A 10,762-nucleotide genomic window follows, 5' to 3' on the forward strand; every position below is an offset into this window, starting at 1 on the left:
CCTAACCCTAGTAGCAAAGGCTCTTCTTCTTGTATTTGTATGCTTAGATTAGTTTCATAGGTTCATGGTTAAATTGTCCTTAGAAGTATTTCATTGGAATTAGTGTAGGTTTGATTAGTTTGTTTATTAGTTTGAATCCATTTGTGCTTTACTTCAGCAATAGGTTAGAAGGGATAAAATGAACACCAAAAAGCTATCAATAGGTGTCTTGGCCTCACTTCCTCCTTCAGGGATCATGATTTGAGGAAAGGACCCCTATGCAGCCCCAAAAAGACAGATTTCTACTTTCTCATAGAATTTAGAGTTTACTATACTTGAACCAGCATTTGATTAGTTTGAAAGTGTAGGATTTAATTACCATTTCTTCCATTTTTAGTCTTACAGTAGATCTCATCAATGACTTCATCTTATTCTACAAATTTTCCTCATGCATGAAGTAGACAGCTAGCTCATTAAACTCTGTTTTTCTAGCTCATTGAAATTCTTCTTGTTTACATGATTTTTGGGAAAATATCATTGTTTGATGCAGTGCAGGTGTTTTAGAAGTAGAGAAATATTTCATAGCAAGCAACCTCCTTCCAACTTCATCCATCCATAATCATTCCTTGCTTTCACTAAGACCTTCACCAATTTCATCATTTTACATGGAAACTTCTCCAAGCATGTTGAGAAAACCCAACCATATCCCAACCTTGGTTTCGAGTTTTGAGAGATCCTAGGAATTTTATCACTCCATTCCATCCACCAACCGCCTTCCCTAAGCCTTTCATCACCTCCAACACCTATTGTTTTACTCTCCGATGTATCCTGTAGAAATATAGGAAATCCTGTAGGTTTTCCTGTAGTGTCCTGTTTTGAGGCCAAGTTGAGGGCAAACCTCTACGAAGCCACACAAGGTCACCTAAGGGTCTCCCAAAACTTCCAACCATCCACCAGCATCCCTAAGCCACCTGCCACATCACCAAAAGAGATTAGCTTTCACGCTTGTTTTTCCATAAAAATAATAAAAAGAAAAAAAACAAATTTACTTCAGTCCCTTACATGCACAGTAGTGATGTTTGATGTTTTGAACTTTCATGCTTAGGGTAGTAGCATTTCATACATGTTAGCTTGGCATTCTTGTAAAGCATAGTTTCTCAGTAGTTATTTAGTAAATGGTGTGCTTTTAGCATTGGATTTCAATCCTTTTCCTTATTGCAGTAGACAACCTTTCTCCTATAGTAGATTTCTCTTTCTTTCATCAGTAATCAAGCTTCTTCTGAATCCATAGAAGTTTGGCTTGAAAACCCTAGTGGTCTCTTGCCATCTGAACAGTGACAAAAGGTAGAACCATCACTTTTACTTGTGTATACAGCATTGTTACCTCCAAGTTTGTATCAACCCTGGGCTGATAAAGTAAAGTTGGTAGCCCTAGGAGTTGCAACATTCTTGTTGCAATACTGGTGCTCATCACTTTTGGGCGCCATTTTCGGGGAGGTGTCTGAGTAATATGTGATTACTGCTTTCTTTTTTCCATTTCTTGTTTCTAATATTCTGCTATTAGTTTCATTTCTACAAAAGTAATTTAGTTTTCTTCCTTTTCCATTCCGCATTCTTTGCTTTCCTTTCCATTCTGCAAGTAAGATTTCAGTCAAGCAGTTAATTTTTCATTCAATCAATAGTTTTCATTCACTCTACAATTTCAATTCCGCAATTACTTTCAAAGTTTGAAAAAAAACACAAAACACAACAAAAACATTTTTTTCATGCCTCGTAGGAATAGAGATAACTTGGGGAAATTTTTGCCAAATACCCCCACTGCTTCAAACAGCCAACCTTCCCTCTTCTTCGGTGGCTATGAAATGGAGGAACCCTTAGGTGAGCAACTAGACATATTTGAAGAAACTAAAGGGGAAGAAGAAAAAGAAGAACCCATTCCCACTGAACTAATGGTTGAAAACAAAAATGACAGAGGAAATAGGGAAAGAGTTGAGGGTTCCTTCCCAATCACGTAAACCAATGGGGATACTAAGATGAAAAATATAAGCCCCTCTGTCCTTCCTCATTTCTATGGCCTAACCTTAGAAGATCCAGACACTTTCTTATTTGAATTTGTTGTCATTTGTCGAACCTATGACTACACTAATGATGACCAGAAGTTGAAACTATTTCCATCCACTCTCAAGGATGCAACTTTGCGCTGGTTCATGGGTTTACCTGGAGATAGCATCAAAACTTGGGCTCAGATGCAGCAAGCCTTCAACAACAAGTATCGAGACTACTATATGTCTAAAGACACTAAAGAGGAAATTTTTAGGATGACCTTAGGGCATGATGAATCCCTAGAGGATTATGAAGAAATATTCCATCTTCACTACAAAAGGGTTAGGTGCACACTTAACCCTGAGTCACTAAAGCTAGTCATTCTTAGAGAAGTAAGGGAAGATCTTCTGGATACCCTAAACTTGTTAGTAGGAAGGGATACTTGCCAGTTATCCTATGAGGATATCAAGACTGTCTTTAGAAACCATTTTAGGGCAGCTAGGAAAAAGGGTAGGGGTAGTCAACTATGGTTAGTCCATCCTCTTCCAATCAATCCATCAAGGGTGAAATTGGAAACATGTTGGAGGATTTCAAGAGTGAGATCCTGCAAACACTTGCCCTATAGATGGACACTATGCACATTAAGAGAAAACAAGAGGAAGCAAAGAGAGCCTTAGCCATTTTATGTCCTAGATGCACGAGGAGGCACCCTAGGAACAAATGTCCATTGAATTCTATTGAAGTCTTCTCAGTCTGTGAAGAAAACCACTCCACAGACAAGTTCCCTTCTCTCCCTGGATTAAAATTTGTATATCAAGGAGCTGAAGGGGTAACTAAACAGCTCTACTACATAAACCAAAGGAGACCTCATGGGCCTAGGCCATACCAGCAAGGCATGCAAGGGTCATCACATGCATATTACAACACCAACCCGACCACATGCGAACCTTCTTGGGGGACCCCTGCTCATCCTTCATGGTCTACACCTCCTCCTTGGTCCTTTGCACCTCAATAGCATTCCCAGACAGCCAGCCAGTCATTTCAACCATATGCTCTGCCACAACCTCAATGGAATGCACCGCCCCAGGGTTGGAGGCCCCCATACAAAAATGCTCCAGCTTTATTACCTTCACCACCTGCTCAACCACAACTATTACACTCTGCTCCACCTAAACAACCACAGATGCTTGCCCAGCCAAATCCGAACCTGAACAACCAATAGGCACAACAAGTATATAGTGGAGAGACATCTTATCCAGCTTATGTTGTGGAAATTTAGGAAATCAACCTGAGATCTAGGAGAGTACTCCCGGACAACCAACCTCTACCTCCACATAGGGAAGTTGAGGAGGAAAGAGAGGAAAGCATGCCTAAAGTAAATCCACCACGCTTTCATGAGAGATTAACCTGACCACTCCAACCAAACTCGAAAGAGATTGAACTTTTGGGAGAACTGAAAAACCTATGTGTCAAAATTCGACTTCTCCAAGCTATTAAAGATGTACCTATTTAAACAATTTGATTAAGGAGAATGGCTTCAAGCATATATGGAGGTGAAGAAGATATGCCCCTACCGTTAATGTCATTGGATAGACGTCCAACTTAATGTTGGGGCAGGTAATCTGTCCAAAGTATTTGGACCCTAGATGTTATGAAACCAGCTCACAAAAAGATAGAAAACATAGATCAACGCCTTAGAAATAAGCCTCTTCGAGGGGGCAACCTCCTTTACATTACACAAATGAGAAATTATTTGATAATTCAAATGACGAAACCTCGTTTCTATATATAGCAGTCTAAGGAATCACAATATAACCTAGTCGACCTAACAATAATAATATAAAGGCACAAAAATAACAATAGAGGGATTCTATGGGGCACAGTAATAACAATATGGGGACAATAGGGGCACAACAATATTAATAAGGGATACAACTACAATAGTAATGGGGTAATCACTAGTATTATAGGGACCTAACATGCCCCTCTCCTTCAAAAAAGTGTTGTCCTCAACGCTTGAGTAGTTTTGGATGCTTCTGTATAAAATTCTCATCCTCCCATGTGGAATCTTCAGCGGATAAGTTCTTCCACTTGATGAGATACTCCGAAATTGATTGATTTCGTAGTTGTCGAGTTCTTGTTTCTGTGACTACTTCCGGTTCCAATATAATTTTTCCTTCCTCGTCAAGTTCTGGAAATATTGTTCGAACTGGGAGCTTGTCGCCTATAACCTTCTTTAAACATGAAACATGGAAAACTGGGTGCACTCGAGAAGCTGCAGGAAGCTCCAATTTTTATGCCATAGTACCAATCTTTTGCAACACCTTGTGCGGACCATAATACTTTGGTGATAATTTATTATCCTTCTTAGCTTGCTTGAGGGACATTTGTTTATATGGCTATAGCCGTAGGAATACCAAATCACCTACATCAAAACTTCTTTCACTGCGATGTTGATATGCCTGTTGTTTCATTCTATTTTGTGCTAGCACAAGGTTATCCTTTAAGAGTTGGAGGACTTGTTGTTGATGCTCGATGTGATGTTCCACTGCTTGAACCTTAGAACTTTCTCTTAAATATGATGTGATGGATGGTGGTTGATATCCATAAAGTGCCATAAATGGGATCATTTTTGTTGTTGTATGGAAGGAAGTGTTATACCACCATTTAGCCAGAGGCAACCATTTGACTCATTGTGTTTGTTTATCAGATACAAAGCAACAAAGATATCCTTCCAAACATTTGTTTACTATCTAAGTTTGCCCATCAGATTGAGGATGATAAGATGAGCTATGAGCTAACTGAGAAGTAAGACAAGAAAATAATTCTGTCCAAAAATTTCCAGTGAAAATGGGATCTCTATCACTTACAATAATCTTTGGGTTTCCATGTAGCTTTTGAATTGTTTCCATAAATGCAGTAGAAACTATATTGGATTAAATGGATGTGATAATGCACAAAAGTGTGCATACTTGGTAAGTCTGTCAACTACCACCATGATGACACTCTTTCCCTCAGACTTGGGTAAACCTGTGATAAAATCCATTGAAACCTCCTCCTAACGTTGGCTTGGAATGGATAAAGGTTGTAATAGACCCAAGGTCTTAATTGTTTCAACTTTATTTTGTTGGAAAACCAAACATTCTGCCACAAACTTTTGAATATCTGATTTAAGGCCATCCCAAAACAATTCCTTCTTAACCCTGTGGTAAGTTTTTAAAAATCCTGAGTGCCCTCCAAAGGGAGAAGTGTGCAATTCCATAAGAATATTTTGTTTGAGTTGGGAATTCTTATAGAGGTATAAGCGATCTTTGTACCATAGCAAATAATTTTTCCAGCTAAATGTATCAGATGTACTGGAATCTTGGTGTAGCTTTCAAATAAGTGCCCACACTTCTTCATCATTCTTCCATTCCTCCCTTGCTTCGTTTATCCAATCTAGTTGGATAATAGAAATGGCGCACAATAATGCTTCCACATCCTCATCCTTTCTTGAGAGTGCATCTGCCACCACATTTTGCTTCCCTTTTTTGTAGATGATTTCAAAGTCATAACCCAACATCTTTGTGACCCACTGTTGTTGCTCTTCAGAGGATAATGTTTGTTCTAAAAAGTATTTAAGGCTATCATGATCCATTTTTACCTTGAAGTGTCTTCCCATTAGGTAGGGTCGCCATTTCTTAAGTGCATGTAGTATTGCCAACATTTCCTTCTCATAAATAGCTTTGTGTAAAAACTTTCCCTTGATTGGAAGACTTTTGAAAGCAATGGGTTTTTCATCTTGCATTAAAACAGCACCAATTCCATTTCCTGAAGCATTGCATTCCACAATAAAGGTTTTTGTGAAGTCTGGTGTAGCTAAGACCAATGCTTGGCACATTGCCTCTTTAAGATGTTCGAAGGCCTTTGTTGCTTCTGGAGTCCATGAAAATGCATCTTTCTTCAATAATGTTGTTAGAGGTGCTGCTATTCTCCCATAATTCTTAACAAACTTGCAATAATACCCTGTCAACTTGAGAAATCCTCACAGATGCTTTATGGATGTGGCAATTTTCGATTCCTTAATGGCTTTAATTTTGCTAGGGTCTACCTTAACTCCATGAGATACAATATGACCCAGATATTCCACCTCTTGTACTCCAAAGAAACATTTGGATCTTTTTGCATATAATTGTTTCTCCTCCAATAGTTTTAGCACCCTGTCAACATGTTCAACATGATCCTTCCAAGACTTGTTTTAGATTAGTGTATCATCAAAAAATACTAACACAAATTTTCTAAGGAAGGGTTTGAAAATTGAATTCATCAAACCTTGAAATGTAGAAGGTGCATTGGTAAGGCCAAAAGGCATGACCAAAAATTCATAATGACCCTCATGAGTTCTAAATGTTTTTTTCGGAATGTCTTCAGTCTTCATTCTGATTTGATGATATCCTGAACAAAGATCCAACTTGGTGAAGTAAATTGATCCATGCAATTCATCCAGTAATTCATCAATGACAGGAATGGGAAACTTATCTTTAATAGTGAGCCTGTTGAGCTCCATATAATCTGGACACATGCGCCATGATCCATCCTTCTTGTGCACCAATACTACTGGAGCGGAGAAAGAACTTTGACTAGGTTGAATTATACCAGCCTCTACCATTTCTGCGACCATACATTCAATTTCAGTATTTTGGGCATAGGGATATTTGTATGGCCTGATGTCTAGAGGAACACTTCCTCGAATCAGATGAATCACATGATCATGATCACGAATAGGTGGGAGACCTTTGGGAGTCTCAAATACCTTGGAATGATTGTCCAAGATTTTTTGGAGATCTAGAGAAATAGATGAGTTCGATGTGGAAACATCTAGCGAACATAATTGTGCAATTACACCTCTTTGTTCCTTTTTTAGCAGCTTTGTCATGCCATTAGAGCTTATTATCTTTCATGGTTTCCCTGCAATACCCCTTAAGTCAACTTCCTTTCCTTCCGCAGAAAATTTCATGAAAAGTTCTTGAAAATTAAAAGCTATTGTACCCAAGGATTGTAGCCATTGGACTCCTAGTACAACATCAGCACCTCCCATTAGAATGGAAAGCATTGGGCTAGTCAATACATATTCTCCCATGGATAGCTTGATATTATGGCACTTTCCAGAGAAATTTATCATTCCTCCATTTGCAACCATCACTTGACACTCTGGTGCTGGATATAGGAAGCAATTCAATTCTTTTGCTATATTACAATGAATAAAATTGTGGGTACTTCCTGAATCAATCAACACTATTACCTTTTTCTTCTTGATTTATCCTTCTATCTTGATGGTTTGAGGAGTGGTAATTCCAACCAATGCATTACAAAATATGGTCGGATTCATTTCTTCTTTATCTAGGCTTTGTTCCTGGAGTATATCCTCTTCTTTTGACCTTTCTTGCTCCTTTTCTTCTTCCTCTTCACAATCTATGTAGAATAATTTCTTCTCAACACACTTATGACCTTTAGTGTATTTTCTATCACAACTGTAACAAAGCCCTTTTTCTCTTTTTTCTTCCAGTTTTTGTGGTGTCAACCTTATAGGTTGTGGAAGGCTAGGGGCAACAACACTTCCATCTTTATAGTTGTGAGTGGTATGCTTCCTGGTTGCCATAATTTTGCTTTCCATTTTTCTTGCTAACCTGAATGCCTTCTCTAATGAATCAGGTTCCCAAAGACAAACATCATGTTGGATATTATCCTTTGAAATCCCTATGAACACATCAATCTTATGCTCCTCTGGAATATTTTTTACCCTTATGTTAAATTTTCGGAACTCCTCAATGTGCTCCATTATTGAACCCTTTTGTTTGAGACTTATCAATTGGCTAAAAAAAGTGTTGCTTTTTGTATCCTCATAATCTGCTGTCAATTCTTCTGTAAAAATTGCCCAAGTGATAATTTGTTTACGAGAGAAAAGCCATTGATACCATACAAACTGATTTGGTTCCAAATATAAAGTTGCAATATGTACCTTTTGTATGTTTTGCACATTATTGAGATCGAAAAATTGTTCCATCTGTAATATCCATGTTGCGGGATCCTTACCATCAAACTTCCTCATATCGATTTCTGGAATATGGTGGGTCTTCGATCCAACATTAGAGTCTATGAAATCATGATTAACATTTCTTTTGTTTTCATCAAGAGTTTCCTTTACTACCCTTTCACCATTAGTAAGTATTTCTTGTAGAAAATTTGTCAAATTCGTCTTCAAATCTGTCATGCCTGTCTTAAAATCTGTCTTCAAATCTATCTTCAAATCATCCATCTTAGCTTCCACATCATTCATCTTAGCTTCTACATTTTTCTTTAAACCATCCATCTTAGATTCTGGTACTTTTTGTGTGAGTGACATTTGTTGCACTTGGTCTCGTAATTTTGATATATCATGTTTCATTTCTTCCTCTTCTTCATAAGTCATGCTAGAGCTTTCAGGTTGCTTACTAGGTGTTTGCATTTTCTTTCCTTGAGGCATCAGTTATCGATAATAATTTCTACTATGCCCTTTGAATTCCTTCAAAATAATTTTTCAAACCAAGCTTAAGCAAAACCTTAAAAAAATATACACACCTTTTTTCACTCTGTAGGAGCTCAATATTCCCTCTAATGTATCTCTATAATTTCGGATCATCCAGTTCTGAAATTGTGATCTGCAGTATCCCTTTATGTCCTCTTTCCAATGCCACAATTCTGATCGAATTTAGGTTCTCCAAGGCAGAGTTATGCACAATCTCCCAAGATGACCTGATTATAGACCTTTTCAGAAGAGCAAACTTGTAGGAAGTGCCACGTGTCACTGTTTCGACCTTAGGATCTGAAAAATATACACAGGAAACTACAGTCCATCCTCTTTCTATAACTTCTTATGAAATTTCAATCTGATACTCAAAACAAAAGTTATGACTATTTTCCCCAGGTCACCTATTTGGAATGTAATTCAGGAGTCTGCAAAAATGCCAACTTCCTCAGATCATATCTCCACAAATATAGCGCAAAAAGCTTTGAAATTCGAACCTACAGTTCAGAACGATTTTGGCCCAAATGGGTTTTTTTTTAGCGTCTGAAATGTCGTAGAAAAAAATTTATAGCACAAATTCCAAGATGACCTGTTTGGAGCAGCGAAACCCTAGAATTCAAAGCTCTAATACCAAATGTTATGAAACCAACTCACAAAAAGATAGAAAACATAGATCAACACCTTAGAAAAAAGTCTCTTCGAGGGGGCAACCTCCTTTACATTACACAAATGAACAATTCTTTGATGATTCAAATGACAAAACGTCCTTTCTATATATAGGAGTCTAAGGAGTCACAATATAACCCAATCGACCTAACAATAATAATATAAAGGCAAAAAAATAAAAATAGATGGATTCTATGGGGCACAGTAATAACAATATGGGGACAATAGGGGCACAACAATATTAATAAGGGATACAACTACAATAGTAATGGGGTAATCACTAGTGTTATAGGGACCTAGCATTGGAAGCCCTGTAGTATATGTGCACATCAATGGCACCATTGTCCTACACACTTTGATCGATCTTGGGGCTGCCATTAATGTGATGACCAAGGACACCATGCTCAAGCTCAACCTCCAAGGTTCATTGAGAAAGACAACCACAGTTCTACAACTTGCAGACCACTCCACAGTGACTCCTGAGGGGATTATGGTGGATGTGATGGTCTCCATTGACTCTTGGGAGCACCCTGTAGATTTCCTAGTCCTCTAAACTAAGGCCAAGCTTACTGGTTACCCTCTCATCCTTGGGAGGCCCTGGTTAGCCACTGTCGATGCCTACATTAGTTGTAGGGTTGGAAATATGACCATAAAAAATGGGCATATGTCCAAGCAGTTAGTCCTATACCCTCCTGCTCATCCATCTCTAGAACATGACTTACCTTTGTGGCTGGAAGAGGAGGAGGAAGATGAAGTTTATTCCACCCAACTCTATACCTTAGAAACAACCATGGGAGGGGGACAACAGGATGAAGATGATTTGATTGAACACATACTCCAAAGTCCAACTCCCAGTACATTGTCCTTAGAAGAAGTAGTAAAGGAAACCCAAAACAACCATCAAATGGATCTATGCTTAGCTGATTCCAACCCTATCCGTGTCAAAACTATAGAATTCGGCCCTGAGAGAGATTTGAAAATAAACCCATCTCTTTATGTTCACCAAGAAGAAAAGTTGTGCAACCTGCTAAAGGAACACCTAGATGCCTTTGCTTGGAGTTACAAAGAAATGAAGGGAGTGCACCCCTCGGTGTGTACTCACCACATTTATATCAAAGAAGGTTGCAAGCCAGTCCGACAACCCCAAAGGAGGATGAATCCAACTCTTAAAGATATAGTCAAAGAAGAACTGCAAAAGCTGCTAGATGCAGGATTCATTTACCCTATCTTAGATAGTGAGTGGGTCTCTCCTTTGGTGTTGGTTCCAAAGAAAAATGGTAAGTGGAGGATTTGTGTCGATTACAGGGAGTTAAACAAAGCCACAAAGAAGGACCATTTCCCTCTACCTTTCATCGACCAAGTGCTAGATGGCCTGGCAGGGAAATTTTTTTTTCTCTTTCCTAGATGGATTCAATGGGTACAATCAAATCCAAATCAGCCCGGAAGACCAGGATAAAACCACCTTCACTTGTCCTTGGGGTACTTTCACCTATAGGGTCCTTCCTTTTGGCCTATGCAATGCTCCTACCA

The sequence above is a fragment of the Pinus tabuliformis genome, chromosome 5_1 (genome assembly GCF_031772625.1).
Source record: "Pinus tabuliformis cultivar Carrire ecotype Pingquan chromosome 5_1, CPIR1, whole genome shotgun sequence".
Lineage (NCBI taxonomy): Eukaryota > Viridiplantae > Streptophyta > Pinopsida > Pinales > Pinaceae > Pinus > Pinus tabuliformis.